At 38.3% G+C, this 25,740-nt stretch overlaps 1 protein-coding gene and 1 non-coding gene across 2 annotated transcripts in view; one reads left to right on the forward strand and one right to left on the reverse strand.

Moving 5' to 3' along the window:
• LOC126184338 (protein tyrosine phosphatase domain-containing protein 1-like) overlaps positions 1-25,740 on the forward strand; it is a 352,516-nt gene that overhangs the window by 282,524 nt on the left and 44,252 nt on the right. The gene's annotated exons all lie outside the window — the stretch shown is intronic.
• Trnat-ugu (transfer RNA threonine (anticodon UGU)) lies at positions 10,303-10,376 on the reverse strand. Its single transcript has one exon. It is a non-coding gene; the product is annotated as a tRNA-Thr (tRNA).

Below are 25,740 nucleotides of genomic sequence, written 5' to 3' on the forward strand. Positions count from 1 at the left end.
AACAATGCAGTGCTTTTGCCTTTCACTGAGTCATGTCCTTCATTCCTAAATAACTTGGGTTCCTTTATATCTTTTAACATTTGGAGCATTTCATCCTCCATGTTTAATTGAGTGAGTAAAATCCTATATCATGACAAGAAACTTCTTACTGTACACACCTTACAACATTTCTCCAAAATAACTCACAATTAAACATCCTATTCATTCTATCACCACACATAAACACTCAAGGTAGTTGCCATTATGAAAATGACTCACTATTAACAAACTTATTGTCTCACAGCTGTAGACAGGAACCATTGTGATACACGCACTCATTGTGGCTGCACTTAGTCAACTGCTCAGGTAGCACCAACTCATACCTTGCTCTCATCTTATGACAGTGTGATGCCCTCATGTGGATCTCAGTCAAATGCACTACTGGATGCTCACTGTCCACATGCGGATACTGGAAACCCAGCTGCAGCTGCTGCCAGTCTGCACCTGTACAAAACTTCATGTGTATGGATGTGAGAGGCTTCTTGACAACCACTGAAATCTTCTGTTCTCAGTCTTTACATGTTGACTTAAGAATCATCTATTCTAAATCTTCCCAGTTGTTTCCTCTGCAGTCCTGGTACCGAGAGTGACACAATGCACTGCCCTCTTCTCCCGACTTCAACCACAGGCTGCCTGCAATGAATTTATTAATGGATAAGGACTTTTACATCTCATATAGTTGCTGGTGTGATCATGTGTTACCATGTCACAGGTACAAATCGATTTTCAAACCACTTTAGAAATAACACCACTGGTCAGAATGATATCAAATTGCAACCGAATATTATCAGAGAAGGGGGGAGAATGTATGGCAGAAGAAAAAAAATAGTTACAAAATGTAGCAATAGCTGGGCACTTTAAGCATCATAATTTAATAGTGGTTCACTATAAATGACAAATGAATCATACAACAATGGCTAGGGTACGTTTGATGTTAAACAAACTGTACTACTTGATGTGCATGAGTGTACAGGTGTGATACAGTTAGTTACATAAGCCCATCCACCAAGGCAAGGTGATATTGCATCAGATGGGAAAAATCAGTTTTTAATTATCCCAAGGCCAAAAACCACATAAAAAACATCACTCACATCAGTTTTTAATCATCCTGAGGCCAAAAACTGCATAAAAAGCACCAATCACATTGATTTTTAATTCTCGTGAGGCCAAAAACCACATAAAAAGCATCAATCAAAATCAAATCAGATAATTAATTTCCGTGTGACTGCTGCAAAATATGTTCAATACGCTGTCCACTGTTTTCTTCAACAATTTGAAACTGAGAAACAGCATGTTCAACAACTGATTGAAGTGTGTCCACTGTTACGTTCAGAATGTGTTGCGCAATGCATGCCTTTGAAGCAGCTGAGTTTGCAATCAGAACATTGCACACAATATCCTCCAGATAGCCCCACAGCCAGAAGTCACGTGGATTAAGATCAGGTGATCGGGTCAGCCAGGCTGTAGGGAAATGGAGGCTGATAATTCTAGCATTTCCAAAATGGCCCTTTGGCAGTTGCTTAAGGGGATTTGCAAAGTGTGGAGGTGCACCATCTTGCATAAAAATGATCCTATCCATACATTTGTGGTGTTGGAGAGCTGGAATGATGTGGTTGTGTAAAAGACACTCATAGTGGTCACCAGTGACGGTACAGGTACCAGGCCCGGAAGCACTCATCTCTTTGAAAAAATACGAGCCTATGATAAATGATGCCATAAACCTGCACCAGACAGTGACCTTTTCAGGATGAAATGGTACTGGTTGATTTGTGTGGGGATTATCCATTGCCCATATTTGATAATTCTGTATATTGACACATCCTATGAAATTGAAGTGGGCTTTGTTTGTCCACAAAGTCTTCCATGGCCAATCCTTGTCCACTTCCATGCAAGCAAGAAATTCTAAAGCAAAGGCCCTCTTGGTGGCAGGTCAACAGGAAGCAACTTGTGCACATGGGTAATTTTGAATGGACAGCTCAGAAGGATGTTTCAGAGGATTTTACACACTGTGCTCATGGGTATGTCCAGTGTTCGGGAATTCTCTGTGCACTACATGCTTGCACACCACCACTCTTCTCCTCCTGCATTGCTGTGGCCACTGCTTCCACTAACATCGAATCAATTCATTTCCTCCCTCTACCAGGTTACACACCAAAAGAACCCTCTTTTTGAATTTCCAAATCATTTTCTCCAGATCCATGGCAGTCATTGGACCAATGCTTCTTTTTTTTCAAACCATTCAGTGTCCAGAACTTCTACAGAGCAACATGTGGACAATCATGAGTCTTGTAATACAGCTTTACAAGCAGAGCATGATCCTGCATTGAGACTGTGATGGTGAACCTCACAGACATGAAAGGAGGAAAAGCCATGTAGTCAGAATGTTTATATCAACTTCAATGGGTCTTGCGCATGACAGGTGTTTTCATTTACATATTCTGACACCTTCTGATCAATTTTCACACTATTTTTTTTCTTGTGCCATATGGTTTCCACCTTCTCTGATGATATTCTGTTGTAATTTGATGTCATTGTGACCAATGGTGTTATTTCTACAGTGTTTTGAAAGTTTAACTTTAATTATAATCACCCTGTATAACCAAGACCCTGGAAAACTTTCAATAATATTCATATAAGTCAGATCAGTATGATTCTTTAATAACAGACCCTGTATGCTGTCAAGAAGTAAGTGCATGGATACTTTGGATGTGGAATATTGAGTCACATTCATGGGAAAAAATTGTGATATTGTGAAATGAACAAAGACTTCTTACACCAATGTTCAACTAAAACAAGAATCTCTGGTACCAATGTCCTCTTTCATAGACTTTTTTAATGAAAGTATTTAATGATAAGCCTTTCTTAAGCATGTAAGTGTTTGGATAACTCACTTCAAGTGATATCATTAGTTACACTCCATTACTAGTGTTTAAATGTCATTGTTCATGTCAGCTGTGAATTGCAGTCAGAGATACCACTCCCAAAAATTGAAACAAGGTGTGACAAAATATTACTCCAATATTCCTTACAATTGACTTGTAAGACACAAATAAATATATAACAGTCACAATTGGATTGTATAACTTCTTTAAGGATGTAGAGGCTTATCTCACTAGGGATAAGATAGATACTGCTTACAGGAAAATTAAAGAGACCTTTGGAAAAAGGAGAACCACTTGCATGAATATCAAGAGCTTTGATGGAAACCCAGTTCTAAGCAAAGAAGGGAAAGCAGAAAGGTGGAAGGAGTATATAGAGGGTCTATACAAGGGCGACGTACTTGAGGACGATATTATGGAAATGGAAGAGGATGTAGATGAAGATGAAATGGGAGGTATGATACTGCATAAAGAGTTTGACAGAGCACTGAAAGACCTGAGTCAAAACAAGGCCCCAGGAGTAGACTACATTCCATTAGAACTACTGACAGCCTTGGGAGAGCCAGTCCTGACAAAACTCTACCATCTGGTGAGCAAGATGTATGAGACAGGCGAAATACCCTCAGACTTCAAGAAGAATATAATAATTCCAATCCCAAAGAAAGCAGGTGTTGACAGGTGTGAAAATTACTGAACTATCAGTTTAATAAGTCACAGCTCCAAAATACTAACCCGAATTCTTTACAGACGAATGGAAAAACTGATAGAAGCCGACCTTGGGAAGATCAGTTTGGATTGCATAGAAATGTTGGAACAGGTGAGGTAATACTTACCCTACAACTTATCATAGGAGAAAGATTAAGGAAAGGCAAACCTACGTTTCTAGCATTTGTAGACTTGGAGAAAGCTTTTGACAATGTTGATTGGAATACTCTCTTTCAAATTGTGAAGGTGGCAGGGGTAAAATACAGGGAGCGAAAGGCTATTTACAATTTGTACAGAAACCAGATGGCAGTTATAAGAGTTGAGGGGTATGAAAGGGAAGCAGTGGTTGGGAAGGGAGTGAGACAGGGTTGTAGCCTATCCCCGATGTTATTCAATCTGTATATTGAGCAAGCAATGAAGGAAACAAAAGAAAAGTTCCGAGTAGGTATTAAAATCCATGGAGAAGAAATAAAAACTTTGAGGTTCGCCGATGACATTGTAATTCTGTCAGAGACAGCAAAGGACTTGGAAGAGCAGCTGAATGGAATGGACAGTGTCTTGAAAGGAGGGTACAAGATGAACATCAACAAAAGCAAAATGAGGATAATGGAATGTAGTCGAATTAAGTCGGGTGATGCTGAGGGAATTAGATTAGGAAATGAGACACTTAAAGTAGTAAAGGAGTTTTGCTATTTGGGGAGCAAAATAACTGACGATGGTCGAAGTAGAGAGGAGATAAAATGTAGACTGGCAACAGCAAGGAAAGTGTTTCTGAAGAAGAAAAATTTGTTAACATCGAGTATAGATTTAAATGTCAGGAAGTCATTTCTGAAAGTATTTGTATGGAGTGTAGCCATGTATGGAAGTGAAACGTGGACGATAAATAGTTTAGACAAAAAGAGAATAGAAGCTTTCAAAATGTGGTGCTACAGAAGAATGCTGAAGATTAGATGGGTAGATCACATAACTAATGAGGAGGTATTGAATAGAATTGGGGAGAAGAGGAGCTTGTGGCACAACTTGACTAGAAGAAGGGATAGGTTGGTAGGACATGTTCTGAGACATCGAGGGATCACCAATTTAGTATTGGAGGGCAGCGTGGAGGGTAAAAATCGTAGAGGGAGACCAAGAGATGAATACACTAAGCAGATTCAGAAGGATGTAGGCTGCAGTAGGTACTGGGAGATGAAGCAGCTTGAACAGGATAGAGTAGCATGGAGAGCTGCATCAAACCAGTCTCAGGACTGAAGACCACAACAACAACAACAACTTCTTTAACAAGCCTAATTGATGTTCATGTGTCTATTTAGCTTACTTGGCCTAGTCACATGCACTGACTTTGCAGCTCTCATAATATAGTATGTTAATTTCCATTTAACTATAAAATCACTATTGATACTTGTTAAACGAGCACTAAAAGTTCATATATCTTCATCAAAATTCACTATGTGCATGAATATTTAAGTGGAAATCAATCAGTGAGCATCTACACAATATTATCTGTCAGTAATACTGTTACAGTTCTGATCCTGTACAATGCAGGGAACATTTACTGTCATTGAAACTTTAGTTTAAACATCCATTTTCTTCCTCTGAACTACAAGGATCTCCATTTATAGTTGCTTGCCTAATCTTTCTTCAGCTCCAAAGTATCAAATTTAAAAGTTGCCAAATTAAGTAATTTTCACAGATATCTTAGTATATCTTCTGAGAACTTATTATGTATAATCAGTCATCAACATATACATACCTGGTAGAACACAACTTTTAATGTTTACAGTCAGGCATCAAATTCCTTAGCGAGACATTTTTAATAAATAAAATTCAGTATCGACAATGTCTTCCAGATCATCTGCCACCCACTATCCACCAACTGGACTTCACTAACACTCAGTACACCTGCTACTGTGTCATTAGAACAGCAATGGGACACCTTGCCAAACTTAATTGTGGATCATGAAACAAATATAAAACAAACATTTTAATACACCAATTAATATAAAATCTATAATACAAAGGTATACTCATATTCTTACTCACCTGGCATCACACAGCAGAACCAGTCAGTGTCTGCCATGACCATCGTAAACACTACAATGGCCAGGGCAGAGCTGAGGGCAGGGCCAGGCAGAGATGTCCAGTGCCAACTGGTGAGACTGTGATTGTGACTACCATAACTGTCCTGATATTTATACTTGAAAAAAGAGACAGCATTGGTCGTATATTTTTTTCTATTGCAAAATCGATTTTCTGTCACTGAGTGACCATCTTCAGTGCTATATTGTATAACAGATTGGGATGCACTGTTGTCACTAAGCTTACGGCAATCTATGTGATTGCCGTAAGCTTAGTGACAACAGTGCATCCCAATCTGTTATACAATATAGCACTGAAGATGGTCACTCAGTGACAGAAAATCGATTTTGCAATAGAAAAAAATATACGACCAATGCTGTCTCTTTTTTCAAGTATACCTGTTACCTGGTCGTAGTGCACAAGACAACATGGAGTCGCCAATCAATGTCCTGATATTTGTTGTGACTGAAGCTGATTTGCATGCTGGATCATCTGCAACATTAAAAATCTGGAGCTCCTTGTAGCTGGTGACAATTCCTTGTGTTGAACACTGGTTCCAGCCATAGGCATGCTCCCAGACAGGGAGCCTGTATGATAGTAGGGTTGTGTGTCTGAGCTCCTGGCACATCATGTTGGATGCAGTAGTTCAAACAACATTCAGAGTCTGTGCCCATGCAAGATTTTCACTAAGTTGTCCATTAATTTGGTTGGATCAGTGTATGGTGAGGAAGCTGGTCAGTTCTTCTCTATGGAAAACATTCACATAATTGGTTTTTGCATTGTGTTTCATATGTCCTGCCTCTGCTTCACCTCAGAATATGATGCTAGGCAGAAGGGGTCTCTGTTCTGTTTTACTGACAGAAGAACCTTAATGTAGATGTAGATTTTTACAGCCAGCACGAATGTGCTGGTATGAATGCTCATGAAAATGTTAAAGTATATCATTGCAGAGATTTTCTGTCAGTTTTTGGGCTTGCATTGTTGATCCCTCTTTGTCAGAGTCTTACATTCTTCCACTGAGACTCAACAGATGAAGTTACAGTACTTTCTTAGACAATACTTAACCCAGTATACCAGAAGATGTGCCTTTATCAGTGTGATGAAACATGTATTTCATATACAATGAAGTAAATCCTCCATTAAATATTAATGCGTATTAGCTTCAAATAACAGGTTCCGTGACTTATGGATATGAAGATATGGACTGATTTTCTGGCCACCATATTCTCCAGACTTAAGTGCACTGGATTTTTATTTGTAGGAGAATTTGAATCCTCTTTTGTGTGATGTCTCAGTACAAGGTGCAGAGAGTCTTCATATCTGTATAGTGGAAGGCTGCAAAACAATGCACATTGGTCCAGGGACACTTCAGAAGCCCAACACATCACTGTTACAGAGAGTATTTAATGTTCATGTGGTATGCTGCTACATTCTGTTCATGTATGTTTCCCATGATTAATGTTCTACAAAGAGTTGTAGAAAATGTGTTACTAAGAACTAGCTGGTGAGTCCTTAATTAAATATTTGTGAAACTTAACAGAACCAATCAGGATAGACCCCACTGTCCAGACCAGATGTTCATGCTGTGTAGCTACCAGTGCCTGCAAGATAACAATATAAATGTATTGTTTTCTGAGGTACATATGTAGATCAGTTACTCACCAATCTACACTGTAAACACCATGTTCAATAAAAGTGTGCTAACCTCTCAACCAAATGTATTATTATGACACATAAAAAACTGATAATTTAGTGATGATATTAACTAGACCCATAAGGACACCACTTCCATGAGATGATCCCTGCTTCTGAAAGACAGGTATAGGCCAAGACCACAATGAGCATAAATTTACCAAGCTGTAACACTATCCATATGCTTTGCCAAGCTATTTGAAGGCTGTGTAACATTAATGGGTATTGTATTGTATTGAAACTGGGGACCTAGAAACGATGGAAAGCCTTCATTCCGCTGTAGCCCACAGTGGTTCACAACCCCACAACAGGCCACAGCAGTCCAGTCAGTCCAGTGCTGCCCCACACCAAACCCAGGGTTATTGTGCAGTTTGGTCCCCAGTGCCCCCCCCCCCCCCCCCCCCCTCCTCATACCAGATGAGTGTAACCCCAAATGTTTTGCGTGGTAGAGTAATTAAGGTGTACGCATATGTGGAGACAGTGTTTGCGAAGCAATCGCCAACATAGTGTAACTGAGGCGGAATAAGGGGGACCAGCACCAAGGCAGATGGAAAACCACCTTAAAAACTCGCCACAGGTTGGCCGGCACACTAGATCTTGACAAAACTCTGCTGGACAGATTTGTGGTGGAGACAGGCATGCCTTCCCGCTTGCAAAGCAGCATGTTAGACAATGTGGCTAGCTGGGTGGGCAACATTAATGGGTAGTAAGGTGTCATCTTTCTCCATAGAATGCAGGCTTTCAATGTCGATATTTGTGTTATTGCTGATACTTGTTTTATGGGTCTTAAGCCATAGTCAAAAGCATAATACTGTGCCTAATGTTTTGTATTCCAACGCTGGGGACATCATCAGAGGCTTCAATGAAAGCAGTTACAGTCACAGACAAGCACAATAAGCTGAAATTCTTATAAACAATTACAGCAGTTACAGCCTCAAACATGATCAGTACGCCAAACTGTATATAAACAGTTCAGCTTACTGGGTTAGTGTGAGGATTTTACACAGAGAATTATGCCTTGGACCATGACTCAATGCCCAAAAACGAAATATCAGCAAGAGCATAATCATTCTCCTTCTGTTGATGAACAGATAGGTGCCTGGAACAGTTTTAAAGAACCAAGACAATACTGTCCATGTTAAATTTCAGACATTGCACACTCAGTTTTACAAGATGGATTCATGATGATTAGATGGTTACTAACGAGATCCATCATGTGTGTTTTTAGGTTTCCCAGCATAGGAAAATCTTGAATAGTTCTTGGATATTCTGCTAGATAGTGTCATGTAAAAGGTGCGATATTTCAAAAAGTGAACTTATTGCTGTCTTCAGATGTTCCTGATGACTTGGCGATACCTGCTGGGCATCACCATCATATCCTCTTTCCCTACCTCCCACCACCACCACCACCACCATCATTTGTATGGAACATGACCATGTCCCGTACAAATGATTACAGCAACTGCCAGATACAATAGGCTTTAAAACTGAAAAAGCAAAGACGACAGCCTGCTGAAGATGAAGTGGTTGTGATGGTGATTATTCCATACATCAGGAACACATCTGCAAAATTTGGAAGAACACTCCAGAAATACACTGTATAGCATCTGTTCGACCCACCAGCCAAGATGAAAACCTTATCAGGATCAGTCAAGGATGACCTAGCGCTTCAGAAACTGGGAGTCCACTGCATCCCTTGCCACTGTGGGAAAATTTGTGTAGGCCAAGCTACATGGACAGTGCAGGAGTGATGCAGTGAACATAAATGCCACACAAACAACGTTCAACCATGAAGTCCACTGTGGCAGAGCACTGCATCTCCCAAGGACACACCATGAATTATGATGACACCAAGTTGTTGCAACAATCGAACACCTTGTGGGATTGTATTTTCAAAAAAATCTGTAGACTGCATGAGAGATTAATAAATGATACCAGTTTTCAAGTAAATAAGGCCTAGGACCTAGCCCTGAGCATGAGCAAAACACACTGGCAGTCTGTGTGGAGGTCCCATCCAGTCATAACAACTGAAGAGTACTAGAAGCATTGTCACCATGCCAGCAGAGATTCTTGACTGGCACTGGCCATGGTGCTACTGAAGGCTTTGATTGATTCCCGACACTGTGTTTCTCCCACGCTGCACCAGGTCCATGTCTGGAGGCACTGGTTGGTCACAGTAGGAGGAGAAGGGAGAAGATATAAAGGTGGCCCACAGCAGATATCACACCATTGTCAGGAATGCCTTTTGATGTAAAGAAGGTGGCTTACTGTAATATCATGCTTTGGAGACAATACCATTTGGCTGAATACCTGAGAACTATTCAAAATCCATCAGTTTTACAAAATGAGATCAGGAATATATATAGACTCACAGAATCTAACCATTTACATAATTGTCAGTATTAACATCTGTTGCTTAACCATAAAACTGTAACTAGATAGTGCATTGACTTAAGGAACATCTCTCAATGAATTTTCAGTGACAGTGACTTTAACAGTAGATCAACAGACACTCACTCATACTGACTGAGCTTGACTCTAGCTTTCTGCAGACTGACTGCAGAACTGCCTTCAGTGCTTTTTTACAGGCCAACGTAGGACAATTTTCTTTCTTTTTTTTAAAAAAAAAGTTCTGAAATAAAGAGCAATTACATATTTATTTAATAATAACATAAAAGATAGGAAAAGTAGACAATAAATATACAACATTGGTAATCATATTGTTTTGACTAACTGGCTGTGTAGTCTTCAAATGGCAGTAATGTTAGATTCTGTTTCCAGGAGTGGTCTTTTAGGAATGCGTTTTCCTCCTGTATTTTCCCAGAAAACCCACCAAAATGAAATCATAATTAAATCAAGACCCTATGCTGCCAACAGGAGTTGATATACAACAGGGACAGTTGAAAATGTGTGCCCCAGCTGGGACTTGAACCCAGGATCTCCTGCTAACATGGCAGACGCTCTATCCATCTGAGCCACTGAGGCCACAGAGGAGAGTGCGACTGCAGGGACTTATCCCATGCACGCTCCCCATTCCCAACTTAATGTCCACACACTACATTTGTAGTGCCTCTGCCCATTACACTCATTACTTGCAGCAGACAATTGTACCAAGTCCCATAAGAGTTCAGGCAATACGTGTGCATCTGCACAGAAGAAGAACGTCAGTGGCTGGATAGCCTTAAGTATATGTAGATGATATCTGTTGTTTCAGACATGTCTGAAAGAGCAGATACCATCTTCATATAGTTAAGGCCCACCAAGAATATTCTATAAACTAAAATTGTCTATTCAAAATATTTTATTAAGCACTATGTTTTCCAATGAAGTATACAGTTTTGGGTACAGAACCATTAGGGCTACAATGGCTATATTGCATTTCTTTAATGGTTTACATTCTAACAGTTTTTATTTCCTATGACCAGCAATGTTTTATATACACATATATCACATTCTTTTAGAAGAAAAAAAAATGGAAAATGATCTTAGAAACAAACAAATGGAACTAAAGATGAAATTGGTTATTGACTATATTTTACCAAATAATAAATAAATTTTATAGGATGTACCCATGTTTGAACTGCAAGTGACCATAGACTTATAAGATACAGATTAAAAATAGATACAACACAAGAAATAAGCAGGCTTATCAGGAAGAAATTTAATCTGATGTGCCCCATCATTCTTAGATTACAAAAAGAAAGAAAATAAGACAAACAGACAGATCCAGTGGCCTCTGTTGCATTTGTATTTGTGGTATAACAATGAACAGAACATATTACATTGTCAAAAAATTTATATATAATCAAGTTTAATCCTTTAAGTCACTTGACATGGATTTTCATGCTTTAACTTTTTTCCATTTTCTCATTCCATTGTATGATATCTCAATATTTGGTAACTTTTCAGTTTTGTTATTATAATTTATAATTTCTTTACTTTACAGAAAAATAGATTTATGTTGATTATGCAAGAATGCAGAATTTATTTCTTGATATCAGTAGAATAAATATTCTCAAACATTTTTGTTTGGGTACTGAAAGATTCAGTTTGTTTCTTGTTTTGGAGACTTCATTATTTCCCACCATCATCCACCTTACCCTCTCCCAGATGGTCATGTATAAAATTATGAACGAAATCCTACTGTTATCCAGAGGTAATTGCTAACACAGAAATAAGATGTTTAAATACGCTATTAGACAGATGAAAACAAATACTAAAAATTTTAATGTTCATGACATTTCTTCTCTTTTCTTTCTTCTGTCTTGATTCTGGTCTATTTATTTGTGATGTAGCTCCACTTCAGGAGTGTTTCACCATGGAGTAATTTTTTTTTAGTTACCTACAACAATTATTGTCCAGTATTAATGTTGAGACTGGATGTCATATTACATAAGTAAACATGTATAAACCTAATATATTTTTTATCCTAGAATGGATGAGACTTTTTTACATAGCCATAGAATTCGTTATTAGTACAAAACAGAAAAGCCATTCATCTATGAGTACAGTTCAGTGAACATAACATAATTATCTTTCATATACTACAAGACTTACTACAACAGTTCCTGCAAAGCTGTTTTCTTTTTTGGAAGATATTTTCCTAAACATCTCAAATTCTTACTCCTTTACAACTTTATTGTGAGTCCTGTTCTTCACTTTATGACACACTGTGGCCCAGTCTGTGACTAAGTCACAGAGAAAGGCAACCCACAATTAGTTATCACATGCAGTGAATCTTCAAATAAATTTTTATGGTGTTTCACCAGTATCTTAGTATATTCTTACAGTTTATTTATAAAAAATCTCATTATAAGCCATGTATAAGCAACTGCAGTTACTCTCATATATTGAAAGTCAGATTTTAAACAAAAACATTGTGTACCATAGTTACTGCAAATTAATTATGACATTGGAAGCTTCATACATTATTTTTCATTTCCTATAAACTTAAACAGCCTCTTCTCTTCTCAATACAGCATATCACCCACAAAACACTAAACCACCATAAAATGCTAATCCTCCTCTAGATTGCGCAATGAACAACATAATTTCATACCTAGTATCATTTGTTCCAACAAATTATTCAATTGTCATGTAGCTTGGCATCTTTACTGTTTTTTCTTGATGCGTAATCAAATACAGCTCAGAGTAAAAAGAAATTCTCCCCTATATAAATAATTTTGTGTTTACAGCTTTGCAACTTGACCTGGTTTCATAAATCTACTGCCTGACAAAAAATGGCAAGCAACCTAGAAGAAGAGGATGAAATTAAATGAAACTTCATGGACTGAGATGGGGTGTGCTGTTAATTCAGTGATTGCAAAATCTATTCAACTTTACAAAGAATTTGGCAGTATGAGCCCACTCGTCAGTATGATGTTGCATCTCCTCTGTCTTAGATATATACTCCGATTCAACTAGGAAGGGTGTCATAAGGCCACTTTATCCTCACCTGAAGTGAGTTGGCCAAAAACTGTTGTAACTATGATATATGATGTTGCAATGCATGCATGCATGTCTGAAGGAACTTGCATTGTAATTCAGAATAATGCAGGCACTACAATAACGTGTTTATCTGCCAACACTGGGCAATTGACTTTGAAGTAAAATGTCTCCATTGTATGGGAACATACATAATGGCTGTCTGAGTACAGGTTTTAGACACAAGTGTGATAATGTATGGATAGTTTGAGTCTGGCCGTGAGTCATGCTTGGATAGCCAAATCGTAAGGCGCCCACTTGTGATAAGTGGGAAATCCGGGTTCGAGTTCCAGACTGGCATAAATTTTTGTCGTCGTCATCACACAGGTGATAGTTGTCATTATTTGCAACAGTGAATACATTTCTTGTACTGTTGTAACTGGTCCTTGATATCCTGGCACTGATTGACATCTGAGCTGGTCTCACCTGTTTTCAGTGGGGACAGAATGAGGATCTTGTTGGCCATAGGACTAAACATCACACATACTAACTGCAGAGTCACATGTGTCTGAGAAAAGTAATGAGACTGACTTTTTATCTACCAAAGCTTTTATTTTTTTTCAAACAACAGTATTGCCCCCTTCAAAGTAGTTCCATTTGGCAGCTATATACCAGTGGAGTCATTCCCAACCTTGGCAGCAGTGTTGAAAGGCTACAACTGGTAGGACCTTTAATATGTCAGTCACATTCTTTTGAATGCTCTCCAGCGTCCCAAGAAGATATCCCTTTAAAATATTTTACAATTTTGGGAAAAGAAAAAAGTCACAAGTACTAGGATAAGATGGATAGGGGGCTTTGGAACAACAGGAATGCCTTTTAAGGTCAAAAATCCCATAATGGAAGTGACTATGTGATATGGGGCATTGTCATGATGCAGAATCCACTTGTCTGCAATGTCCAGTCTCACTTAATTCACCCTTTCCCTGGTCCTTTAATGACTTTTTTGTAAAACATGTGGTTGACAGTTTGTCCTGAAGGAACAAATTCTTTATGCATGATACCCCCAAAGTAAAAAAAAAAAAAAAAAAAAAAAAAAAAAAAAAAAAAAAAAAAAAAAAAAAAAAAAAAAAAAAAAAAAATCCGCATAGGTTTTGTGTGCATTTCCAACTTCTCATGGCATAATGAATAGTCCATTAAATTTTGGGCATCAGCAGCGCAAATAAAATTTTATTGGCATCGCTGCATGCCCAAAATTTAATAGACTATCATTGGTTTTGTCTTTGATTTGCTCATTTGAACTTTTTTCAGTTGAGGAGATGTCTCAGTGTGCCACTCCTTGCTCTTCCACTTTGTCCCACGATTGTACTCAAAGATCCTGGATTCATCTCCTGTCATCACATGACTGAACCATTCGTGGTCATTGACAGTTCTCTCAAGAAGTTCAACACGCACATTTCTTTGATTGTCTTTCTGCTCAGTTGTGAGTTTTTTCAATATCATTTCAGCACAAACCGTTCGCATGTGAAAAACTTTGATCAAAATTTGATCCACGGTGAAAGTCTTTAAGTTTACAGGTCACTCATCATCCTTGTTGTTAAAAGTTGGTCAGATCTTACAAGACCCGTGATGTTTTCATTGGTTTTTGAAGTTTAAGGTTTCCCTGAGCGAGGTTCATCTTAAGCCATGTTCTTGGCCTTACAAAAATGATTTATGCAAGTAAAAACTTGTGCTTTTGATAAGGAATGTTCCCTGTAGACTTGTTTCAACTTTACAGAGGTCACACTCACAGTTTTATCAAGTTTAACACAAAATTTAATGGCATAACATTGCTCTAACTTCTGTTATTCCATTTTCGTAACACACAACAAAACACAACGTCACTGATGGCACTCTCAAAAATCATGTGAAACTTGCAGTGAACTTCTGGAAGGGATGAATACACCAGCTCACCCAAGTATATCAACACAGTGTTGCCAGATTGATTGCAGTCTTGTCAGTCTCATTACTTTTCTCACACTTGTATACTCTGTGTGGTTGATCATTGTCCTGTTGAAAAATGGCACCATGGTACTTTCACCTAAGAGGTAATACATGAGAATAGACGATGTCTGTGATGCACCATTGTCATCCAACACTACAAACACTGACCTGAAGTCACAATCAATGACTCCCCACCCCACGTCACCAGGCATAACACCAATGTGCCATGCCAAAACATAGGAAGAATGGGACCTCTCTCATGTTGCCACCACACACACCTACAATGATCATCCAGGATCATGCAGAACTATGATTCATTGCTGAACACAGTGCAACACAATCCATCTACAGTCTATGCTTCCCAGTTGTGGCACCATTCCAAATGAAGCAGTTTGAGTTGTGGTGTTAATGGCAGTCTACGTGTGGGGAGGTAATCTTCTAGTCTGTCTGCTGCTAGTCTTAAACTAATGATGCTTCATGACACAGGATGTTGCAGGCAATCTCTATAAATCCTCCTTACTTTGTGAAAACAAATAACATGGTGTCGGAAGGTTCCTTACTTTATTGAACTAAGTAACGCGTGAGCTACGGACACATAAAGGATAGGTCTGCATCTGGCTAGAGTAACACAAACAGCCTCAGGTTAAAAAATGTAAATCACTCTCTCACCCAAGATATGAGTGCACTAACTGGGCATGGTGCAGTAGAAATGGCCAAGTCAGAGAAAACGTTGTCTCATCCCAGTGTTCACCACACAGTATCCCCACTCCCTATATCTGCACTTAGAAATCTGAGGTGAAATTTATAGTGTGCACAGGAGCATGCCATGAAAACACAATATCATCAATAATTGTCCCCCATGCATGAAAATGGTATGGCACAGTCATCTTGCATCATCACAAACACAACAGCGTCAGGTGTGTGTCACCACATGACCAATTCCTCATGGTGCAGACATGGAATTGCAACCAAAGTGGATGCATAAGGGATGGACAAAGACTGGTGAAACTCAGTCAACAGGTGCCTCAGTAGGGGCAGATATTGTTCCACATCAGCAGTCAGCAACCAAGGTGGTGAAGTGTCCTGTTGCACAGCAAGATCGACAACCATGAATCAAAGTACTTCATGAAGGATGAAACTCACTGCCTTAGCACATGGCCATAGTGATCTGTGAGCATACAAAACAGCTAAGACAGCTTTGCAGTGAAAGGCCACCACAAGTTCATAATTTGTTCTGAAATGACAAGCATAAATGTGATGGGGTTACAATAAGCTTGAAGAACAATATGAAAGTCTTCCCTTGGGGTAGTCAGACATGGTTGACCAGAAACTCAAGAACAAGTACACCCACCCTCAGGTTCCAATACAGTCCAGCATCAGTCCACTGTCACATCCGAATATCCAACAAATCTGGATGTTGTATGAATTGACAAGGTGACCAAACAAAGACCAACAATGAAGCCCCTTGCAAACTCCATCAATTGCAGATAACTCTGTCTTACATGAAGTACAGGGTGTATAATGAAGGAGTTCCTGAATTCAAAATCAAATATCTCAAAAACTAAGATTGATAGATGAGTAGAATAAATAGTATGTTTATTGTGAAAATTGTAAGAATTTAATACAGAAGTTATACAGAAATTCCGAAATAGCTAGAAAAGCTGCTAATGGATGGTGCTGTAATCACAATACATAGTACCTATAAATAATGCACAACAGGTCAGCACGATCAGTTTCACTGCTGAAATGTGAAAGAAAGTTAGTGTATCAAAGGAAGAGGTTCAAAACATGTATTCCATTGAACAACATGTTCTTCTGGTACTGGCATATCACAGGTTAGAACACAGTCCTAATGCAACAATGCATAGTTTTTAAACACAATTTAATGTTCAAACAGGACCCAATGCAAAAACCATTTGCAAGCTTTCCATCAAATTCCAACAGACAGGCAGCATGGCTGATAATCTAGTGTGGGAAGGTGGCCCTAGGCAAACTCTAATTACTCCGGAAAACATGACCACAGTTTCTGGAATTATTCAGCAAAATACAAGGAAATCCATTCAAATAATTGCAACAGAGACAGGTTTGAAGTGTTTCAGCATGCACTGAGACAGAGCCTAAACATGTTTCCATTCAAAACCCAAAGCCACCATGCTATTTAAGAGTATTAATTAACAAATATGTAATAAATGTTCCACATGGCTCAACACCCTGGTGCAAGTCTGTCAGTTGGATAGGCTTTTGGTGACTTGTGTAGCCCTAACCTACCCCTGCACTGTAATCCTATTAGTGAAGGGGTACCTACAGGTAAATATGGAATCCAGATTACATGTCATTCCTATCAAGTCTAAATTACTTTAGCTGGTTATGAAATACAGACACCAACAACATATTTTCATTACATATTCTTCTGTTAATCATTATTAATCTACTGTCCCATATACTTACTATAATTGATAAGTTATCAGTTTCAAAAATACATATCAATATGTTAACAAAACCAACACATATACATTTGCTGAATTATTTTTAGCTTGACAATGACCATATGTTTTATTAATAACACACACACTATGCTAAATTATAAACACTTCTCTGAAAATACATACCAGATGAAACAGTGAATACAGCTTAGTAGATTTTGTGATTTTCTATCCGTAACCCTAATAATATCATCACTTCCTCCACAATATTGTCATATTACTCATAATAACTCATAATCCTCCTCAATACAACATCATAATCATAATCATCATCATCATAAACCATGAAAGTACATCTATGGCTTTTCTGATTGACAGTTCAAGTTTCCACTGTTGGTTGGCATTGGTGTACCCAAAAAATCCAAGAAGGTACTGGCGGCAAATTAAAAAATTCAAGATGGTGATAGTGGGAAATTTAAAAATGCTGGATGTTGGTGGCAGCAAATTGAATAATGTATGCTGGTGCTGGCAGTAAATTTCAAATTGCAAGATAGTTGTGGTGGTAAACTGAAAAATCCAGAATGCTCATAGTGGGAAATTTTAAGAATGCAAGATGGCAGTAGCAGAAAATTTAAAAAAATATTACAAGATCACAGAAGTACTCCATTTGTTCTGTGAAACCTCTCCTGTGCCCGCCGCTACCCCTCCCATCCCCTTCCCCTCATTCCACACTTGAGCCAATCACACTGCGGTATGTTAGTGGTCATTAAAAAACAGCCAATCACAGTGTAGCCCCAAATGACCATCTCATCTGTGCTCAAAAGTATCCAAAACTCTAAACATTTTACATCATTTTCAAAATTATTTATCAAAAAATTATGTAAAGGGTGTAACTTGTAATGTTTCAATATCTAACATACCTCATTTAAAAAATCCAATATTTAGGCCTACATTTGGTGTAAGGCACAATTGACATTCAAGTGAAATATTTCCACATCTAAATTATTATGCGATTCTTGACAAGTGTTACTATGGCATCTCCATGTCTATGATATGTAATGGGTGTTGACATTTGAGTGTGGTTCACAGAATGAACTGTCATCACATGATGTTTTTACATGTTTTTCATTTACTTTTGAGCTTAGCAATCACCAGTTTACAGGGGAAGAAGATAATGTATTATGTTATGCACTATATAAGTATAATCAATGATATTAACAGACTAATATTGCTTTTTATTTGAAAGTGAACTAGATCTACTTGAGGTTATTTTCAAAAACAACTTTTGAGGAAGATTGCAATATTTACTGTTAACATTACTTATTTCAATCAGTCTACAAAAGATTTACTAAAGCCTGGTTCCTCAGAGACACTCACAACAAACATAGAACTAAACATCTTCCATTTTATCAGTCCAAACATTCCATTACACTTGCATAACAAAGCTATGAAAAAGTGCATTACAATAGATATGACAATACACCTCATAATTTTCTTTTTAACGTTAACACATTCTCCAAAGAAAAATATAAAAGTGAACACTGAATTTCACATGGTTTTAAGCTTCTGCAAACCAATTCTTTCACACAACATCATTAGTCAGACTCTTTCCAATAACTAAGTTAGTAGGTCAGATAACTGGTTAGCCCAATCAGTGTGTTCTAATCCAAGGCCCCCATTCAAGAATCTGTTCTGATGGACTTTTATGTGCTTTGATTGTCAATAATACTTTGGATTTTTATACAACTTCACTGTTCTTGCCTTGTCAACATAGTGTGTAGGAGGTGTCACTTCTTTGGAAGTGCCAATCAGACCAGACAGCAATCTTTTCAACCAGACCATCTCCCTTGCTCCTTCATTTACTGATATTATTTCTGCTTCCATAGTGAATATTGCTACTGTCTTTTATAATTCACAGGTATATGATACAGCCCTGTGCCTGAGAATTGTGATGGCATTTGTTGTTGAACATCTAATGTCCTTGTCATCAGCATAATCAGTGTCACTGTCTACCTTTGATCCTTATTTGTTCTTGTAGATTATTCCATAATCCATTGTATTCTTCAAATATCAAAACATTCATTTCACTCTATTCCAGTCATGAACTGTAGGATCCTCCATCACTATAACTACCCTGTTGACTGTGAAAGCAATGTCTGAATGTGAGACTGTAGTCAAATACATCAGACAACCCACCACTTTCTGATAAGAAACTATGGCTGTGATCTTCTCTTTGTCAAACTTTGCACTCAACTGGAGTAGAAACTCCACTAGGCTCAGCCATTCTTAATATTTCCAGAATTTCCTTTGTGTAGTTCTCCTGTTTCACCGTTATTGGCCTGTCCTCATTTTGCTGTATCTTAATACCCAAAAACATGTTGAGAGACCCTCTGGTTGTGTGAAACTCCAACTTCAACATTTTCATGAACTCTACAACATCTGCTCTGTTGCTGACCATAACTAAACCATCATGCACTTAGACTGTGCCATACAAACAAGCCTTGTTGCTCTAATGGAAAAAGAGTCACAGACCAGCATCACTGTTTCTGAATTCAGCTTTCATAATGTAATCCACGAAATGTTTGTTCATGTTTGTGAGCGTACATATTTTTATTCAGTAACCATATAGGCCCAGTATCATCTTTAAAACCTTCAGGTTGCTCCATGTATACAGACTGGTCAAGAAGCTTCATGTTCTCTTGCAGCCACTGCGAACAGGATTTGTATAGTATCATGATAACCAGCAGGGCTGAATGTTTCTTCATAATTAATTCCCTTTTGGTCACAAGTCGACCCTTGAAGTGAACATTTCCATTTTCTGCATTTGTGTGTGTGTGTGTGTGTGTGTGTGTGTGTGTGTGTGTGTAAGATCCATCAATTCTGCAAAATCTGTGCACCACTTGGATGCTCAACTGATATCCAAGTATTATTCTCTTTTGTGGTCTTCAATTTTTCCAGCCTCTAATTTTTGTTGCTAGACTGCAAAGATTCAATATATGACCTTGTATTCTTGTCTGTGATGATAGGATTTCCAGCCATGTACACATAATTTCCAGTGGTCATCCATTCTGACTTCTCCATTTCTCACTTAATACTTGGCTTTCGCTGGAACTTGCATAATATTCAATGCTTCTTTTTCGTAACTTAAACCTTCTGTTCTCATGTCATGGCTGACATTTTCTGATTCTTTTTCCTCATAAGAATTCAGATTAGGTGGACTCTGTTGAACAGTTTCATCAAGTGCAACTTCAAATTCAGTAACATTGGTGCACAGACTGCATAGAACTTCAGCTTTGAATTTTACATCTTGACAGCAGAACCTTCCTCTGAGATGGAATCCAGACCTTAAAGCTATCTTTGTCATTCATATAACCAACCAGATGCCCACACATAGCCTTGTTGTCAAACTTTTAACAAAAATTCTTGCTTACATACACATAACGTTCCATTCCAAAGAGTCTCAGATGCGTGCTGTCCATACCACAGTTACTGAGGAGGTTTGTTTTCAATAGAGCACTTCTTGGTGCAGTTCAAAAGATATGTAGCAGTACTGTGTGCTTCTACCTCAGTCATTTTGGCAGTTAACTAGGGTCCATATAGAACACACAAACACCAAAACTGTGCAGTTATCTCTTTCTGCAACACAATTGTGCTATGTTGTGTAGGTTTGAGTAATGTAAGACTCTATGCCTCTGTCTGCCAGCAATTCCAAGACTTCTTGTTACAACACTTTTCCCTCATCACACCTGATCATTCTGGCATTATGTCTTAGCTTCCTTGAAGAACAGTTCCAGGATGCTGCTGACTTCAGTTGTCTTTGTCAAGAAGATTATTTTAAGAAACTTGCTAAAATCATCTATAAAACTTATGAGGTTGCAAGCTTGTCTGAGAGACCTCATAGACATAGGTGCATCTACATTATTATGAATTTATTCACCAGTAATCATTGGTCACTTCATTTGAGTCCTGAATAGCAATCAATGCATTTTTCTCAGTGCACATTGATCACAGAATTCTTCTTTGCACATGTCCATGTCAATGTTCTTTTGTTTTCATCTCTCCTATAAAACCCTTGTCATGGAGGTGCATTTGTGGAGACCAAGTCAACACTTGCTTCAAGAACATTTAGCACATCTTTCAGGTCAGCATTTTTTCTGGCATAATTAAACTGCATTTGATTTTTCACAGTTCCCTGCCCATGATCCCACATGCTTACACCTCTTTCCCCAACTGAAATCTTTTCAGGAACAGTGAATTTCTTATATCATACAAAATATTATTTATTTGCAGTGATTTGATTTGTGGAACCACTGTTGCAGTACCAACTGCATTGGATGCTCTGCTGCCAATGGCCTACCTGCTCACGTTTCTGACAAGGGAATGTTCTTTTTGCATGTTCAGTATTCTTCTTCAATTTTCAATACTGTCATGTTTATTTAATTGAATTTTCTGGATAGGACCACTGCATGCATCAAACACAGCCAATTCACCAATATTTTGATCATGCAATTCAATCAATTGAATTATTCAATTCAAAGGTCCATACGTTGATTTTTCAATGTAGTCATGTCCTGCAGTTCTCTAAAAATTGCTATATTCTTTGTCTAGCATGGATAAAATTTGACCATAGTAAATTCTTTCAGATAAAACATTTTCCATTGTGATTCTGTAATTCATTGTTCAAATCCATGAAATGCTTCAGCAGCTTCATGATGTGAGTACTAATGTCCATTTTTTGTCACGTTGAGTACAAAACATTGCTTCAGTTGACATGTTCAGTGATTGCATACTGCTATGTAACTTGCCTCAGATATCACTTGTGTGGGTTGCATGTCAACATGGGCATGACAATGGATTTTACTAGTGCACTTGCTAATAACCTTGCTACTTCTGCATCATCTTTCAACCACTGCTGATTTACTGCCTTTTTTCCATGGTCACATCTTCTAACAATTCAGGACACATATACCTAACATAAATCATATCTTCAAGTGCATATGCCCACAACAGCATTGTCACATGCCATTTCCATTTTGCCCAGTCTTCAGCTGCTTTAAGTTTATCAACTTACACTTCGAAGTCACCAAGGCTGGTTGTTACTTTTGTTGAATACAAAAATGATGGGCAGATTAACATTATGTATTCATGAGCAAAAATGGATAATTGGCAACTTTTCCTGTGTGACATGGGTCCATAACCTATTAAGAATGCTTACTTCAACAAGTAGAGCAGAGAGGGTGTACTGTGGAGGTGTGAGTTCTTTGAAAGTTGGAAAAGAAATGACAGACTGGTTCCAGCAAACAAGTGGTGTAAAACAGGGCAGTGCATTGTCACCTCTCCTCTTCATAGTGGTTTTGGATGAGATAATGACCCAGGCGGCAGAAAAAATTGGAGAAGACAAGATGAAAGCAATGGTGTTTTTTGAATGAATCAATGATCTGGGGAAACAGGGAGGAGGAGGTTCAGGAAAAGCTGGATGCTTGTGGAGAAACTGTGAGACAGTATGGAATGAAATTTAATGAAAACAAATGTGAGATCCTGGTTACAACTAAAAAGACAGGTAGAGCAACTAGTGTAATAAGGATAGGAGGTGAACAGGTGAAGAAGGTGGAAAGTATCAAGTGCTTGGGAAGTGTGATAGAGAAAAATCACAGAAATGAGAAAAAGATCAGTGAACATGGCAGACAAGGAGAAGCATTTCTGCAGTGTGTTAGGAGTCTGGTTTGGAACAAAGATGTCCCACAAAAAGGAAAAAGAAGTAACATATAGTAGTCACTACATTCCAATATTGTCCTATACTTCTGAAACATGGGTAATGAAGAGAAGAGGTGTAAACAGATTACATGTGTGTGAAATGAAATTCCTCAGAAGTAGGATAGGAGTAAAAAGGAGAAATAGGATGAGGAAAGGTAAATAGTGAAAGAGGAACCCTTGCAGAGCAGGACAAACATCAACGCTAAGATGATAGGGGCACTTACAGAGAATGGAAAGCAAGAGGATTCCCAAGAAGATACATGAAATGGAAATGCAAGGGAAACAACCAAGAGTGAGACAAGGGATAGATGGCCAAAAGGGGTGGGTGATTGTGTTGAAAAAAGAGGCAAGGACTGGACCAAAATGAACACAGAAAGAGGATGGCAAAACAGAACTAGATGACAAGGCTTATGTTCTGAACAGACCTAGTGTCGGCCTGGAATCAGTTCAAGATGATGTTAATGATGATCATCTCAAACAGTCTACAATAGATTTACTAAAACAATGTTTCTAACAGATACACTCTTAACAAACATAGAGCCAAACACCTTTTGTTGTACCAGTTTAAAGATTCCATTGAACTTGCATAACAAAGATGCCACATGAAAAGTCACATTACACAGAAATGACAATAAACTCCAATTTTTTTCTTTTCAATGTTAACATTTCCCAATCAGAACTGGGGTACCAAGGTTCTTTAAAATGTTTACAGGAGATTTTTATTGTGTTGTAATACTTAAACTTCATATTTTTGTAATACAGAGTAATGACTTCATAACACACAATGTGTACACCTTCTAAACCAAATACAATTATTTATCAGAACAATTTTACCTCTCCTCCCCCCCCCTCCACACACACACACACACATACACACATGTGCACAGGCACCCATGTAGGCACACAAGTTGCTTATGTGAAACGCAAGTATAATTTGGGATCTCCCATTGTGAACAAAAAATCAAACTTTATACCCAAATAATATTGTATTATTTCTTAAAATTTGTAAGATTTTGAGCACAAATCATATGTGGCACTGCTGTTGTTTTTTAAAAAAATACATTGGCTTGCATTTGGCAGTACAGATAAAATTAGTAGGTTAAGTGGCACTTGTTGACAACCTAAGTTCATTTGGTTTGTGGGCAAAATGGACAACCAAATTAAAGATTTCCACATCTGAATTATTTGTATTACTTATTAAAATACACTGCTGAAATAAATTGTGGGTTAGTAGACTGCACCCACATTCAAGAAAAATTCATCTCTAAAACAAATATGAAAGTCAGCAAAACAATATGTAACCCCATGACAGGTTATTAACTTCATTTTGCAGTTCAATATGTCACCATCTTTGCTTTGATTAAATGGTGTTCTGAACATTAGTAATACACATCCATACAGATAAGGAATGAGGGTTGCAATGCTTTTGTAATCACCTAAACAATAGAGCAGCTCCATGCTACGGTATTAAATTTATCTTGCAGTAAAAAACTTTTGCCATCTTGTGTTGATAATGCTACATCATGCTGCCACACAGTAGAAACAAACATGACAATTCGATTGAATACCATACTTAACAGTAGATGTTGACTGGCATTAATGCAATCATGGTGGCTACCACTATCCCAAACACATAATGACTACTATTAAGGGGGGGGGGGGGGGGGTGAGAATTAGTTCACATGGTGACTGCCACTCCACTCATTATGTGACAATCACTGTCCTGTTCTACTTCTTGGTGATGCATGCCATACTAAATGATGATTCCCAATCTGAAGTAAAGTACACTTTATTTACAGCACAAGCACACAATTAGGTTACAGAATAACAGAAACAAATTTAACTGGTGTGCTACCAAGTCAGGTGGATGCCTCATCCAGAGTGACTAGTAGAGCGGCATCCATGGAGGCTGCACCATGTAGAGTAACATGGAGCAGTGTGGAGAAAATGCAATAGAAAGTGAAGCTTCCAGGCTGGTGTTAGCAGGTTGTGATTGATGAGCCACAGATGTAGCTGGCTCCTGACCTAGAATTAAGTGAGCAGCTGACTCATCTGCTGGAGGTTGTGCTTGGCTTTAAGTATCCAACAGGTGTAAATACATCCATGACACTGGCTGTGAGAGCAGAGGGGAGTGGGTGCATGGAAGCATGTAGGGGCACAGAAGGATTGCATGAGGTGTGCATTGATGCACAGGAATGTAGGATGCAACCTGAGAAGCTACCAACAAGTTGCAGAATAATGTAACATAACTTGTGTTCCATAGGAATTGAACAGAAACAAACATTACCAATAAAAAGACTCCGTGAAGTGATATAAACTTCTGAATAAGGAAGTAAGATACAAGGAAAAAGACTGCTGAGCATGAGCTGCATAACCATTTACAACTGAAACATAAGAGTCACATAACCATTTCACAATACCTTCTGAAGCTCAGTGCAAATTGCTTGAATATGTGGAACTGAATCACTAAGTAACATAAGAAAATGATCCCATCAAAAGAAGCATGCCACATCTGAGTAGGGGAATGGCAGCAGGGCACCAGAGGTGATAGAGAAGGCCAGGTGCAGGCAGGGTTTATGGTGAAAGTTTGATGAAAATGCAACCCAAAGCCCAGAAAAATACAGAGTGGAGTCAACAGTGCCAGTGAGGATGGTGAGACTGGCAACAGGGCAAGCAGTGATGGTGGGGTGGCCACTGGGCCAGTAGCAGTGGCACTAGCAGAAACAACTGCGTCAGCCACCAGGATGACTGTGGTGACAACATTGACA

The sequence above is a fragment of the Schistocerca cancellata genome, chromosome 4, assembly GCF_023864275.1.
Source record: "Schistocerca cancellata isolate TAMUIC-IGC-003103 chromosome 4, iqSchCanc2.1, whole genome shotgun sequence".
Classification (NCBI taxonomy): Eukaryota; Metazoa; Arthropoda; class Insecta; order Orthoptera; family Acrididae; genus Schistocerca; species Schistocerca cancellata.